Source organism: Anthonomus grandis, chromosome 7, assembly GCF_022605725.1.
Source record: "Anthonomus grandis grandis chromosome 7, icAntGran1.3, whole genome shotgun sequence".
NCBI lineage: Eukaryota > Metazoa > Arthropoda > Insecta > Coleoptera > Curculionidae > Anthonomus > Anthonomus grandis.
The window spans coordinates 33,740,616-33,758,072 of record NC_065552.1 but is presented as its reverse complement, the minus strand read 5'-3'; positions in this window follow the sequence as shown (position 1 = coordinate 33,758,072).

Here is a 17,457-nt window from a genome sequence, read left to right as displayed (position 1 = left end):
CAATAGTTTTCAGTATCAAAATGTATAAAATATTTAATTTCTATGTGTCAGAACGTCGATGGTTTTTCTATAGACAGTCCAATAAAAATTCTACGATAGACGTTCTAACTTTTAGAAAAATGGCGAATATTCATTCAATGGTTTTCAGTATCAAAATGTATAAAATATTTAATTTCTATGTGTCAGAACGTCGATGGTTTTTCTATAGACAGTCCAATAAAAATTCTACCATAGACGTTCTAACTTTTAAAAAAATAGCAAATATTCATTCAATGTTTTCCAGTATCAAAATGCATAAAATATGTAATTTCTGTTTTTGTTTAATGTCAGAACGTCGATGTTTTTCTATAGACAGTCCAATAAAAATTCTACCATAGACGTTCTAACTTTAAGAAAAATGGTCAATATTCATTCAATGTTTTCCAGTATAAAAATGTATAAATTAAGTAATTTCTGTGTCAGAACATCGATGAATTTCTATAGACGGTCTTATAAAAAATCTACCATAGAAGTTCTAACTTTTAGAAAAATGGCCAATATTCATTCAGCAGTTTCCAGTATCGAAATGTATAAAATATTTAATTTCTATGTGTCAGAACATCGACGGTTTTTTATAAACAGTCCAATAAAAATTCTACCATAGACGTTCTAACTTTTAGAAAAATGGCCAATATTCATTTAACGGTTTCCAGTATTAAAATGTATAAAATATTTAATTTTCATGTGTTAGAATGTCGATGGTTTTCTATAGATAGTCCAATAAAAATTTTACCACAGACGTTCTAACTTTTAGAAAAATGGTCAATATTCATTCAACGGTTTCCAGTATCAAAATGTATAAAATATTTAATTTCTATGTGTCAGAACGTCGATGGTTTTCTATAGAGAGTCCAATAAAAATTTTACCATAAACGTTCTAACTTTTAGAAAAATGGCCAATATTCATTCAACGGTTTCCAGTATTAAAATGTATAAATTATTTAATTTCTATGTGTCAGAACGTCGATGGTTTTCTATAGACAGTCGAATAAAAATTCTACCATAGACGTTCTAATTTTTAGAAAAATGCCCAATATTCATTCAATGGCTTTCAGTATCAAAATGTATAAAATATTTAATTTCTATGTGTCAGAAAGTCGATGGTTTTCTATAGACAGTCCAATAAAAATTCTACCATAGACGTTCTAACTTTAAAAAAAAAGACCAATATTCATTCAATAGTGTCCGGTATCAAAATGTATAAAATATTTTATTTCCATGTATCAGAACGTCGATGGATTTCTATAGACAGTCGAATAAAAATTCCACCATAGACGTTCTAATTTTAAAAAAAATGGCCAATATTTATTCAACGGTTTCCAGTATCAAAATGTATAAATTATTTAATTTCTATGTGTCAGAACGTCGATGGTTTTCTATAGATAGTCCAATAAAAATTTTACCATAGACGTTCTAATTTTTAGAAAAATGGCAAATTTTCATTCGATGGTTTTCAGTATCAAAATGTATAAAATATTTCATTTCTATGTGTCAGAACGTCGATGTTTTTCTATAGACAGTCCAATAAAAATTCTACCATAGACGTTCTAACTTTTAGAAAAATGGCCAATATTCATTTAATGGTTTTCAGTAACAAAATGTATAAAATATTTCATTTCTGTGTCAGAACGTCGATGTTTTTCTATAGACAGTCCAATAAAAATTCTACCATAGACGTTCTAACTTTTAGAAAAATGGCCAATATTCATTCAATGGTTTTCAGTATTAAAATGTATAAAATATGTAATTTCTATGTGTCAGAACGTCGATGGTTTTCCATAGACTGTCCAATAAAAATTCTATCATAGACGTTCTAACTTTTAGAAAAATGGCCAATATTCATTTAATGGTTTTCAGTAACAAAATGTATAAAATATTTCATTTCTATGTGTCAGAATGTCGATGTTTTTCTATAGACAGTCCAAAAAAAATTCTACCATAGACGTTCTAACTTTTAGAAAAATGGCCAATATTCATTCAATGGTTTCCAGTATCAAAATGTATAAAATATTTAATTTTTATGTGTCAGAATGTCGATGGTTTTCTATAGACAGTCCAATAAAAATTCTACCATAGACGTTCTAACTTTTAGAAATATGGCCAATATTCATTCAATGGTTTCCAGTATCGAAATGTATAAAATATTTAATTTCTATGTGTCAGAACGTCGATGGTTTTTTATAGACAGTCCAATAAAAATTCTATCATAGACGTTCTAACTTTTAGAAATATGGCCAATATTCATTTAATGGTTTTCAGTAACAAAATGTATAAAATATTTCATTTCTATGTGTCAGAATGTCGATGTTTTTCTATAGACAGTCCAAAAAAAATTCTACCATAGACGTTCTAACTTTTAGAAAAATGGCCAATATTCATTCAATGGTTTCCAGTATCAAAATGTATAAAATATTTAATTTTTATGTGTCAGAATGTCGATGGTTTTCTATAGACAGTCCAATAAAAATTCTACCATAGACGTTCTAACTTTTAGAAATATGGCCAATATTCATTCAATGGTTTCCAGTATCGAAATGTATAAAATATTTAATTTCTATGTGTCAGAACGTCGATGGTTTTTTATAGACAGTCCAATAAAAATTCTACCATAGACGTTCTAACTTTTAGAAATATGGCCAATATTCATTCAATGGTTTCCAGTATCAAAATGTATAAAATATTTAATTTCTATGTATCAGAACGTCGATGGTTTTCTATAGAGAGTCCAATAAAAATTTTACCATAAACGTTCTAACTTTTAGAAAAATGGCCAATATTCATTCAACGGTTTCCAGTATTAAAATGTATAAATTATTTAAGTTCTATGTGTCAGAACGTCGATGGTTTTCTATAGACAGTCGAATAAAAATTCTACCATAGACGTTCTAATTTTTAGAAAAATGGCCAATATTCATTCAATGGCTTTCAGTATCAAAATGTATAAAATATTTAATTTCTATGTGTCAGAAAGTCGATGGTTTTCTATAGACAGTCCAATAAAAATTCTACCATAGACGTTCTAACTTTAAAAAAAAAGACCAATATTTATTCAATAGTTTCCGGTATCAAAATGTATAAAATATTTTATTTCCATGTATCAGAACGTCGATGGATTTCTATAGACAGTTGAATAAAAATTCTACCATAGACGTTCTAATTTAAAAATAAATGGCCAATATTTATTCAACGGTTTCCAGTATCAAAATGTATAAATTATTTAATTTCTATGTGTCAGAACGTCGATGGTTTTCTATAGATAGTCCAATAAAAATTTTACCATAGACGTTCTAATTTTTAGAAAAATGGCAAATTTTCATTCGATGGTTTTCAGTATCAAAATGTATAAAATATTTCATTTCTATGTGTCAGAACGTCGATGTTTTTCTATAGACAGTCCAATAAAAATTCTACCATAGACGTTCTAACTTTTAAAAAAATAGCAAATATTCATTCAGTGGTTTTCAGTATCAAAATGTATAAAATATTTAATATCTATGTGTCAGAACGTCGATGGTTTTTTATAGACAGTCCAATAAAAATTCTACCATAGACGTTCTAACTTTTAGAGAAATGGCCAATATTCATTCAATGGTTTCCAGTATTAAAATGTATAAAATATTTAATTTCTATGTGTCAGAACGTCGGTGGTTTTCTATAGACAGTCCAATAAAAATTCTACCATAGACGTTCTAACTTTTAGAAAAATGGTCAATATTCATTCAATGTTTTCCAGTATCAAAATGTATAAAATATGTAATTTCTATGTGTCAGAACGTCGATGTTTTTCTATAGACAGTCCAATAAAAATTCTACCATAGACGTTCTAACTTTAAGAAAAATGGTCAATATTCATTCAATGTTTTCCAGTATAAAAATGTATAAATTAAGTAATTTCTATGTGTCAGAACATCGATGAATTTCTATAGACGGTCTTATAAAAAATCTACCATAGAAGTTCTAACTTTTAGAAAAATGGCCAATATTCATTCAGCAGTTTCCAGTATCGAAATGTATAAAATATTTAATTTCTATGTGTCAGAACATCGATGGTTTTTTATAAACAGTCGAATAAAAATTCTACCATAGACGTTCTAACGTTTAGAAAAATGGCCAATATTCATTCAACGGTTTCTAGTATCGAAATGTATAATATATTTAGTTTCTGTGTCAGAACGTCGATGGTTTTCTATAGACAGTCGAATAAAAATTCTTCCATAGACGTTCTAACTTTTAGAAAAATGGCCAATATTCATTTAACGGTTTCCAGTATTAAAATGTATAAAATATGTAACTTTCATGTGTCAGAACGTCGATGTTTTTCTATAGACAGTCGAATAAAAATTCTACCATAGACGTTCTAACTTTTAGAAAAATGGCCAATATTCATTTAACGGTTTCCAGTATTAAAATGTATAAAATATGTAACTTTCATGTGTCAGAACGTCGGTGGTTTTCTATAGACAGTCCAATAAAAATTCTGCCATAGACGTTCTAACTTTTAGAAAAATGGCCAATATTCATTCAATGGTTTCCAGTATCAAAATGTATAAAATATTTAATTTCTAAAGTATCTGGGGTTATTAATAAATTTATTCATAATTAATATTCATACAGGTGTAGAGATAAATAATATATTACTAATACTTAAATACGGATATATGTTTAACATTTTGTGATTAAAAATGAAAAACTGTTGTTATTAAGATAATTATATATATTGATATTAAGATAAATTGTTATTAAGATGTTTTCTGTAACAACATATTATAACATTATCTTGTAGGTCAAATAAGTTTTAAAAATTATTAAAAGAGGTGCGTAAGTATTACAATAAATATGAAAATTGTATTTAAATATAACTCTCAGAATATTTGATCCTACATGAGTAATATATTCAACGGATTTCAGAGCATACAAAATTTATAAATTAATTGTGTACACTTGGACATGGCAGTTTTTCTAACAAAAAAATTTTTTTTTGACTTTTGCCAAATGCACCCAACATCCTATGAGGGACTTTTTTGTAACAAACTAAACGAATGTTCGACAAAACACTTATAATAAAAAAAACTTAATTATTGGACTAACCACAGGTAATAAATAGTACAAGAGGTACACCAGTGGTAAATGCCTAGAACCTTCGTTAGAACCATCTAATTAATGTTTTTTTAGTACTATTCATCAAATTTTTTCATCAGGCTTCAATTGGTTACTCTGTTCTATTATAATAGTACCAGTTCTAAATGCAGGTTTGCTTTTATGTGTAATTTCTAACATACAGGTAATTATTATCTATTACGTGATATTACATGCATAATAGTTGATCCAATGAAAACAAGTAGTACACTTGAGGTTAGGTTTACTTAGGTCATTTTATATCGATTATTGTTTTTAAACAGTTTTTTGATATTTTTGAGTTAACTGACCTAAATATTTCATAACATATTCCTAATCACAATTTGATGTACAACATTATCAGTAGTGTATTTCTGCTTAGAGGTTAAAATAATATTCTTTGTAAGGTATTCATTTCTGTTTCGTAAATATCAATTTTTCTCTATGATATACAGGCAACAGCTAATTAGAGTATTTCGATTTTATTACTGTTTTTTTAGTCTTAAAGTAATTGGCCTGTATCCTTTCTAGAAATAATTACGGAGATTGATTAAGTTAGTGTTGCCGATTAAGTTACTGCGGTCATTTCTTGAATTCGTTAAAAATTATTTGAACTAATTTTTCTAAAAAAAACGAGTATACTTGGCTGGATATCTTTTAAGAAAAATATTTAACCTTAAACAGATACAGTTAATAAATCTTAGGAATTGCTGACTGTATGCAAATACCCTAGAAAGAAACTTACGAGATAAAAAAAAGAGTAATTAAAAATAGATTCTAAAATAATATTGTTATTAAATAAGTTGAAGTGTACGTATGTCATTGAATAAATATTTGCGTACACAAGAACAAAAATATCAAAATAAATCAAACCATCATCTCCACATTTATTGATCTGAATATGATCAATAATTATCAAATTTAACATATTTCCACAAAAACTATGTTGGTACTGGAAAAGTAAGGAACTGTACGTGTTTGTTTACTTATATAAGTTCTAATCGTTCTGATTATTAAAGTGTAAACTTACTTACCCCTATCTAATATAAAATTATTTAATTATGATATAAAAAATCCTTATAATATCAAATGGTATAGATTAATGCATTTTTTTATCTCACAGGGAAGTAACTTTCATTTTTTTCTAGTAGAAGTAACTGATAAGCCCGGTGTACCTTGTTAATGAAGAATAGTTTACCTATTTACGTAAAAGGGAATTAGATATGTTAATAAATTAGAATAGAAGCAATAGAGGCAGTTGTTATATCAATTATTAGACGTTAATCATTAGATGATAAGATGTTGGTATAGGACAGGTGAAGGAAAAAATTTGAATTTATTCGATATTGGTAATATTAATTGATTACAAAACTATATAATTGGTTGTATAAAATCTTTTCGTAAATTTTAGATAGTACTGGCAAGATGCTAGTTATACGCAGATCGGAAAAGGAAGTTGGATTAGAAATTTTAGCTAGAGGTTTACCAATAGCGGTCTTCCAAGAAAAAGAAAAATATTCCCTTTCGATACAACAATTAATTATGTGTAATATATAAGTGTCGACTAAAGAGCTGCATAGTTTTAACATAGAACTAGAAATATCATCAGTTCTTCACGAATTGGTTTTATTGCATAAATAGCATTATGAATTTCCTTAATAGTGTAAAGTGAAAAATTAAAGAAAAGAAAAATTTTCGTTTAATTTATTACTGTTATAAAAGTCGATTTTTTCTTTTCCTTTAGTAGAAATATTTTGTAAGAACGATTCAAAAAAATTGTTAATGGAAACAGGGTTAGGATAAATGTGGTGGTAAATTATAATTTTTGTTAGTCTTAGCATTCATATTACAAAGAGTCTTCCACATTTTGGCTAGATTGTTTTACGAACAGATATATTCAATATACTGTTTTTTTGATTATTTGACAACCCTAACTAAGTAATTGCGGCACTATTTATATCTTATACGATCATTGTTTGAGCGACTTTGTTTAAATTTGCGCAACGCTGCGTTGCGTCGTTTTTGTGCTGCGACTACCTCATTATTCAGCTAGCGGGCTGGTTTTTTTGAAATTCGAATATTTCTTAGTGGAGCATGAATATTTAAAAAATGTTTAAAAGAGTTTTATTAAATATTTCAATTTTTTTGTCAATATTATTAGTTTTGAACAATTTTAAATCAGTTGGCTGAATGCAAGTCATCCTAAAAGGCTTCATAGTTAAAACATTATTAATTACATTATTACGTCATATTAACACAGTACACTTTATAATATACCTTGCATTTACATATATACTTAGTTTCAGTGGTTAAATATTAACAAAAATCGATAAGTTGAGTGACCTGGGGTTACCGTGGCTAAAGGGGCTACCTGACTGAGTCTCCGACTGTGCCTCCTGGATCTAAACGGGCCTCCGTAGTTGACACCTATAGGATTCGGCCAGCAGCAGATCAGTCAGTTGGAAGGCTTTAAGAATGGCCAGGAAGTACAGCGACGAGTAAACACCACGTTCGTATCGTGTCTATAGTTTTGTAATTTTGTACCTTACAGTCCTTAGTTCCTTATCAGTTTATTTAATTACTTATTGTGTTTTCCTGATTGCTAATAATAACCAGAGTAAGTCTAGTGGGATACCTTCAAATCCTGAGGGAATTTCAGGTGTTAATTTAATCACTTAGAAATATCACATTTTATAAAGGAGCTTGGTGATTAAAACGGCTGTAAATCTAATATAACGTCCCTAAAAACTAAAGTAGGAGAATTATCCAAGTTGAAAGACTTTCCGTATTCGAAAAATCTATCATGGAAGCGTTGCGGGTTATTAAACAAAAAGTTAAACTAATTATGACCGAGGACTTCAGGTCCAAGACGTCTGCCAAGAACGTTACTCGTAAATGGTGTTGAGAAGAAAACACAAAATATCGGCGGGGTCGTCGTTCTATTATTGACTGCAAAATTCGACATTCCAGTTAACAAATTCCATAAGACACCGAGACATGTCGTAGTAAGTTTTGTGCACACCGTTGCACGTTTACGATCGGGTGTTCTATCCAAAAAAAAAACTTTAAAGTTTCAGCGATAATGATTGCAGAACTTCTTACGAATGAAAACTTAAGCATTTTTAAAACAGCTTGTGATCTTCAAAAGAATTTCTGTCTGATAAAACAAGAAAGAGTGTATGTGCTTCATGAAATGAAGCTAATAAAGCGCAATGTGTTGGTTTCGGATAACAGTAATGTTGACCATCAATTCTCGGTTGCTATTCTAAGGTAATTAATTCCTGTTCTAATTAACAATTTATATTACGTTTAGGCTGGATTAAAGCTGAGAGGAGAAAATATTTATGGTTTATTGAAATTGCTTAGGGGTTGTGAATTCATAAAAAATGGCGATTAATTTCTAATAGTGGTTCGTTATATGTTTGGTGATATTATTATTATGCTGCCCATTCATTTGAAGATAAATTACACTTGTTTTTTATGTTGTTCGCTTTTTATGTCAAGCTCTCACAATAAATTGGAAGAAATGTTTTTACATAAAGTTTTTTTTTTGCTTTATTTTTATATTGTTTGCTTTCTTTTTTTTCTTAAGGGTGTATCACCTAAAAATATCTCTTTTAGAGGTATTTTTAAAAAATGCAAATTTTTATAATCGACGTGAATTCCTATTTGCTAATTTGATATTCGTATTTAAATTTTAATTTGAATCTAAGGTAGTAGGAGTAGGCAACATGGGCCAAATCTCAAAGGTTGTGTTCCAATGGACCGGATATGGATTCCAGTAGTATTAAGATGTAAATTAAGTGAAAGCAATAAAAGCAGAAATACTGCAGGCCTAAAAATAGAGACCAAATGCGAGGGTTGGCATGGACATCAGTTTCATTGAATGAAATATAAAATTTGGTCTTTGAAAAGTTAGATGCATTGATGTTCTTTTAAATTAAATTGAAAAGCATGTAAATAAAATGGTAATTAAATAGCAAAATTGGAAAAAGAACTTAGGACTGCGACAGGAATCACTGAGACTAAATCGGCTTTTGCAAGTCATTTATTGTCCTCAAAACACTCTCCTTCCATCCCGGAAAATGTAAAAATCCTCATGAGTGCCCCAAGGGAAAGAAGCTTGACTTATTAGAGAAGATGAAGATCACAAGGGCAAAAAGGAGTCCTGTACTATCTTGTGTGAATGATGTTTTTACCTTCGAACCGCATTTAATTTTTAACAATATTTATCACGACCTGGATAGCACGTAAGTTAAGCGCTTGCCTACGAACCCGATGATGGTCGCTGGTTCATTTCTCGGCCAAGTCATATTTTACTTTTTTATTTTATTTTTTGCTTTATTTCCGTTCTCTCGTTCAACTTAACCTCACTCTGCTTGTTTTGTTTACTTTTATTTTATTTAGTTTTGAGACCGGAATTAATGTGAACGTCAGCATTATTTTTATTTTGTATGTATTTATTTTTGTTTTAACTTGAATGTTTGTAGTGGTAATCCAATAGCGTTACCGGTAAGTCAAATCTCTATATTGTAATTTGTGTCTATGCATTTTTGTTTTTATACTAGGGTTGCTTACTGTTTTCTTTTAGTCTGACGATGCCTTAGGGCGAAACACGTGTAATCATTTTTAAAAAAATTAACATCTTTTGGGACCATTGACTTTGTGTCCCTCTAATCTCTGAATTTTTTTGAGGAGACCTTACAAACTCTCTAGTCTATTTGTCAAATTAGCAATTTAGCTAAATTAGAACTTACTAATAACAAAATAAATTGGGCCAGGATAAAGTTCAGGTAGTTCAGAAACTATCTGGCGTCTTTCATTTCCATATGAAATATTACCTGTTAACCCAAATCTGTTAAAAATGGTTCCCTTTAGATCAAACTAGTTAATTAGTCATCTTTAACCTACTAGACAACACTCTAACTCTCTAAGTATGTACCAGCTATAATAAAACTTGAAGAAGAATAAGATTTAGTCATGACAGTTAAATTATTGACAATTTTACCAAAATAGAAATCTGCAATAAAAAAATATGAAAATAAAAATCATCCAATTTTACTAAATGACCGCAGACTTCACATACATATAATGAAATCTCAATATTCCACAATATATGCTAACCTCTTTGACAGGCACAAATTCAACAAAGTCGATATATTACTTCTTACTAACTTAGACAAAGAACATGAAATATTAAATGGACAGTTGGCAATTTTGACACTTAATTCGGTATTGATTTGAGGGCCAATAATCCATTACTAGATGAGGGCCCCAGCATACCATATCCATTGATGTGAATTACCTCAGTCGGCACGACGGTTTAAATACTCCATCTTTTTCTGTACGTCGGGCCCTTGTCGGTTATTTAAGTTAGTTAAGGCAATGTCTAATAAAAACTCGAATAAGTGAGTGATTGACATTGATATTGTCTAGTCCAGAATAAGCATAAAAGTAAATGATAGTTCACATGCTTTGTAAATGTCTAGCGCTAGAGAGAATATGGTAAGCCATTGTTGAGATGTCTCCTCAAATCGAATACCACAATAAAGCGAATTTTAATTATAGTTAACTTATTTTTAAATTCTAAAAATTACATTTCAATATTCGTAATTGAGGTAAAAGTCCCTATTTTAAGTTTGAAATGTTGTAATAATATGTTATGAGTATTGAAATATCGCAACACTGTATACAACCGTTATGCTCATTAGTTATAATGTCATGTGTCATACCTCAAGATGTGTCGATACTGTCAATGTCAGTGTGTGTACGTCATATGTCAATGAATAAATATAAAAGTAGTCTGTGCTGAATACTCGACATGTGTGTTTTATTTCACCTATTTTAACGTTGAATACTAACAATGTTTCTTGAACTGCTGTATTTTATATTGTGTTTGAAATTTTGCAAGAATATATTTTTGCTTTATTCATTTATAACATACAATGGCGTAAATGCAATTTTAAAAATACCCCAACAAAGAATAAAGCATAAAGCTACGGCGTCCGAAAAATCCCTAATTCCCATATCGTAAATATACAAAAATTCAAAAAGAGCTCGGGAGCCCGATAAATCATTCCGAAGTCGTTTTATATTGCTTTTGAATGAGGAAACACGCTTACGCCCGTGTGGTGTCCTGACTTATCTAATATTAAAGAGCAGGCGACTTATGAATTCCGCAGGAGTAGATTATAGGAGATGAAAGTTTTTTTTTTCCGATATATGCCATTGACCAGTCTGATAAATGAGTGGTCCTAAAAATGTTAAGCGTTATTATTACGTATATAAATATACTAGGACTTTTATAAATCATAACATGTAATTAATGAAGGTATATGTAAAAGTATAGAGAGTTATTAGACTTTCTTCCTTCTAAACTTAAAACTGAGTACTACATTGGAAAAACTAAGTAGTTAACTTAATGCAAGTGCATTACCTCAGAAAGCAATTCCACAGCAAAAATATAATTTAAATAGAGAAATACACAAATATCAACCACTTACCCAATTTCAGGACAATTTTTAATCCAAATTTAAGGCCAATATCTATAATAAAGCCAGGTAGCTTAGTTTCATATATATGCATATATATTTATTTTTTAAATCGATTTATTTAATACACGGGTCTTCTATAATTACGCAACACCTTAATGCCTTAAGAACAATATATTGCTGACATGAATTTAATTGCTCATCAATCAAACACCGTTCATCTTATATAAGGAGTCAAATTTCTTATCTCTCTTAAAAAAACTAATGTAATTGCATTACTCCATGTTCAAGGATAAACCGCTTTCCTTGCAACAATCTATTAGCTTATTTAAGTCGTTTTACATAAGAAATATATCTTGAACTGAACCAAAGACCCTATAGAATTTCAGATCATCTATAAACAATAAAAATTGATTATACCTGGAGCAAATTATGATATCGTTAATAAGAATAAGGAACAATAATGGCCATCCTATGGAATACTAAATTTTACGAAATCAAATAAAAGCATATTTTATATTTCTGGCACAATATAAAAAATACTTTTTACATATTTTCCCAGTCTTACATTTTGTGTTACTGCTTCTTTACTACAGTTTGCCCTAGTATGAAACGTATAAATTGGAAAACTTACAAATAATTTGTCTCTTCTTATGTATCTAATTACTGCTTTAAAATATTTAGTTATTTAAAATTCCCGACATGTTTCGGACACAGTGGTCCATCATGTGTCCATCATCAGTTATCAAAAAAAAAATTAATAAATAGAGGGTTTTTGACGTGGATTCAATTCAAACCCTGGGGAGTATATCTAATATCAATTTAAAAACCTTTTATCTCTTGATGATGGACACCACTGTGTCCGAAACGAATTAATAATTAAGTGGAGGGAGACTGCAGGATTTTCATTTTACCTTTGAAAATTATGTTTTTCTGAAATTTTTGGAGTTTTAATGACGTCCTCTTATTCCTGTTGACCCGATACGACATCTTCCACCTGTATAAGGTGTTTTGGCCGACGATGCTTGGCAACAGGGTTAAGCTGGAGCTATATTGTCATTACTCGTCACTCTTGTGGGAAAAGTAAATTTTCATTTCATTTTACAAAAAAAATTACACCTGAACAGGTGTAGTAAAGAAAATAAAAATGCGAAAAATAAGATTTTGAAAGACTATAAAGCATTCAGTGGGAGCTTTCAAACGATGTATTGCATGACCCCCCTTTCTATTTAATTTAATTTTTAAAATGGCCTCCAGTCGCCATTTTGAAGTTTTACAAAATTAGCTAGGGACCAAAAAGTAGTATTTAGGTTACTTATATAAATTTCAAATTTTTATAAAAACGCATTTAAAAGATTAGAGAAACCTTGAGATTTACTGACCGGTTGAATAGTTTCGTGCAACTTGGGAGGTGATTGTTCGTGGTTAAGATTGGGTCTGAGGAAAGAAGAAGATTAATTTGATATACTTTCTTTGTTGGCATTATAGTGCTTACGTGGCGTCTTTTTTTCTAACCAAATAAAAGGGTTTTGACTTTACTAATACTAATAAAAATCAGAAAAGATTCTTGTTATTAAAAACCTGATAAAAATAAATAAAAAAATAATTTTATTAACAGTTGTGTCTAATTTATTGTGCAAGTAGTCTCCTTCCTGCGATGCACATCATTTTACGACCATCAATAATGCCGAAGGAGATTAATCAGAAGCCGCAATGATATGCCTATAAATAACAATGGAGGATGGAGTCTTTGCTACCGAGCCGATCAAAAAGGGATAATAGACATTCACCCACAAAACCAATTACCTCACTGCATGAATAGCCTTTATATTTTAAACGTTTTTTTTTTAATGTGTGTCAGTTTTTTATAGAGGCTGTTTATTATGGAAAACATAGACCTTTAAAATTGCAATAAATTGACTGCGTGTTTTTCAAATACATTTTAAATAGTCTTGAGACCTAGTGGTAAATATAAGTGAATATTGAGAAGAGTAAAATTTTCATTAGCAAAATTTTACCCTAGTATAAAGGCTTGTGGTCTAAAAGTCCGTAGGCAGAGGAAACGGCTCTAAAAGTATAAAAATTTTATGTGTATTTTAAGCTATATGTACTTTCTGTACAACATCAATTTAGTCCATTTTTTCAATGTTATGGTCTGATGATGCTCTAGTCGGGCGAAACATGTAACCTTTGTCGTTTTATTAAATGTTTCTGTGATTTTGTGTTTTTGCCTTTTATAAAAACGTAAATGTATGATGACCAGCATCTTCGGGAAAATAGATAAGTTTTTTGAGGCAATTTAATTATGTATTAATATTTGCTTTGAGTAGTTTAATTTTTCGATTCCAGGCATATATAAAAATAGCAAAAAAATACACTTTATAATATCATAAAAATTTGTCACTTATTTTGACGGGCGCAAAATAATACTATTTCTTAATAAAATATGAAGCATTTTTTTTCTAAAAATATGATAAGATACTCTATAAAGAAATCAACATTCAAAGTTAAATGAATGTAGACAACGTCTCATAGACTCCTAGTTTAGAGAATTAATAAATGGGTAATTTGTCATTTGTGAGAGTTAACCCAGACAGCCCATTCATAAAAGTTGGTACCGGAGGCCAATTTTGGTTTACAAATCGCGAAACAACAGCTGCTAAAATACTTAAATCATACATTTGCTTATTTGTATGTTTATCTGGTAAAGCAGTGTACATCGAGTTAATCTCTAACCTAAATACAGAGTTTTTTTTTTATCAACATTTTTTTTATTAACCTTTTCTTATACAGAATAACATAATGCTACCAACTCCGTCGAAGCAAATAATGAGTGAATTCAAAGACAAAAATTTTAAATCTATTACAGAATTTTTAGTTATTAGAATCACTTAACGGCGTTACTGACGCACAAAGTATAAAGATATTCCATACTTACAGAAATGAATTATTCGCTTTGACATATCTTTTTATTTTTCTTAACAATGTTAACATGCTTATCTGCAAATAAGACTAATTTAATAATTTTTCTATCTGTTTTTCTTTATTATTTATTTTACATTCTGTCTAGCTTGTAAACAACTAATTTAAATATATATTCTGGTTGCGGGTCTAGGTAATAGTAAGAAGTGGGCTCATCAGATAATCAAAAGAAAGTAGCGTTTTCTCGTGTCTTCGGTGCGCGGCTACTTCAACCGCGCTGGTTAGTGATTTACGGTCAGCCCTCTGCATATTATTTATGCAGAAAAGCTTAAATGAGTGTAATAAAGAGCGAGTTCGCATTAACGGCCGTACTTAAATCCCTCGTCTTAAAATTAGTCATTAACTTTTTTTTAAACACTCGACCTTTGTTGCTGCCAATATTGCAAACGGCTATAATAAATATATGAAAACTGTGTGTGTTGTAAGGTGCATAATAGGATAGATAGTTTTTAATATAAATAAAAATTATGGTGACTCGATAAGAACATTTTTAGAAAATGTATCAAATGCACAAATGAATGGGTCCGAAATAAATGCAACTTGTGTTGTTTTCAAATATCGTCACCCTCATATGAAAACTCAATTTTTTTCAGAAACCGAAATATAAGCGCCATCTTGTTAAGCACTTAAATATCTAAAATTTGGTGTCAATGATTTGAGCTTACGTTGATAGGTGGAGCAACAATACTCAGAAGTGAAACGTGCGCAAGTCCACCGGTTTCTGCGTTAACATGAATATTGCCTAATAAGTCCGAGCTTCATGGTTTATATCCAAAGGTTTGGTTCAATTATTTGTAATTTTTTAAGCACAAAAAGTTTGCCCACTGTTGATACAGATAACAAACTTAATGTAATTCTTTATAGTGACTCCGTTTTGGCTAATACACTTTTACACTTAACACTTCAAAATAATATCTGCATTATTAAGAAATACTTTGAAAAATACCATACAGAAAATGGAGTATATGGCAATATGCACTGCTCTATTGAAAGAAAGATTTCTGATAGAGTTTTAAAAGATACCAGCTGACCACGTCTATTATTTATTGGCAGAAGAATACCAATACTCTATAAGGGTTTAATATTTTAATAACAGTTATTTAAAAAAAAATTCTAACCTTAATTTTTTTAATAAACTTCGTCCTGGATATAAATAAAGAGCGATCCCGAGAATCTGGACATAAGAACCCTAAAATATAAACCTAAAGGATGAAATGCATTTAAATTGCGACATTCTGAAAACTTCCTTTAAAACTTCCTTTACTTTAAAAAGTATTTTTTGTTAAAATAAAGCAAAGCTTTAAATTTGCATCAATGGAAAATATTCCAAGACTACCACCAAAATAAACTTAAAATAAAACGATATAAATTGTTGGGCATCTTCAATCCCTAAAATGTACCTTGGTACACCCGTCTTTTTAAAATTTTAACTTGTTGCATTAAATATTATGAAATATTATAATAGTTTTTTTTATATATTCCTTTTATTTTGATCTTTTTTGAATAAAAAAGGAAATATTTTTCGAAATTCTTTGTAGGAAATGGAATCTGGTTAACAGAACACAGAGCAGTCCTTCTTCTTAAGTTCAAACAACCAAAAATAATGAAAGTCTCTAAGCTAGTACACACTGATCATTGGTTGTATTAAATAATACCAAAAACATGTTCAGGTGAAAAACTAAATAATTTATTTTAAATTGTAAGAGAAAGAGCAGTTAAAAAATTCAGTTTAATGTCTGTGTATTTAAAGTATTTTTTTCCGAAAAATTAAATGGTGAACATTTGAGCTGAATGTAATTTTTTGCATATAATGGATTAAGAATTTTATAATAAAAATGTAATAAATGCGGTTTTGCAAGTTTACGCATTTTTAATTTATCTGTAAAAAGAATCTAATACTAACCAGCTCCTTAACTTTTGCATCTTTCAGCAATCGGTATCGGATCATTGTTTATTTGTAGATTAATTTGATTTTTATTAATATTTACGATTGATGGACTACCAATCAAAATCAAAAATGTTGATTGTTGAAGAAATTGATTGATTTAAATCTTTGTTAATTTTATCGTCAGCATTTCTTAAGTCATCACGTATAAATGAAAAATATAACTGTGTGTCTGCAATCATAAGTGAAATTTGCCCTTGTTTGAAAAGTCCCTTGGTTTTACTAAAAATTCAAATTTTTGTTGATGCTAATTATAACACTTATATTAAGGACTCATAACGCAAAATTAGGGAAGAGTAAATCGAACAACAAGTTCTTAGTCTTAAGTGGTTTTTCTTGCCTCCTGTAAAATTTACCTTTTTGGACTTGAGCACTTTTAAGATGACGGTGACGATATGGTTGTTTAAATAATTGCCAGTTTTTCCACACATTTGAGACAATGTTTATCCAAATGTCTGTCGGATAAAATGGAACGTTTATGAATAGGATTTATAATTATTTGGCTAAACTAGTAATTTAGTAGTAACTTACCTCGTGAAGTGTGTAGCTGTGGCAGGCTTATTTTAAAGTCTTATAAACTATTTAGGATTACATCTTAAATTATGCCATTTATTCTAATGTACTCAACTAGTTATTGTAGCGTTTTTATTTTTTTGGTTGCATTTATATTGTAATAATTTAATATGGTATGAATATTACTGATTGCGACATCTAGTGTCTAATTAATGGCAATTGGTACTATAAATATAAGAACTCCTAGATGGCGTAAACTGTTCTTCGCTTTGAATTTTAAACAATTTACTGGAATTAGGTTGTTTCTCTCTCTCTCTCTATCTCTCTCTTACTAACGTGATTCTTCTATCTGTATGTCTTGGTCATTGGTCA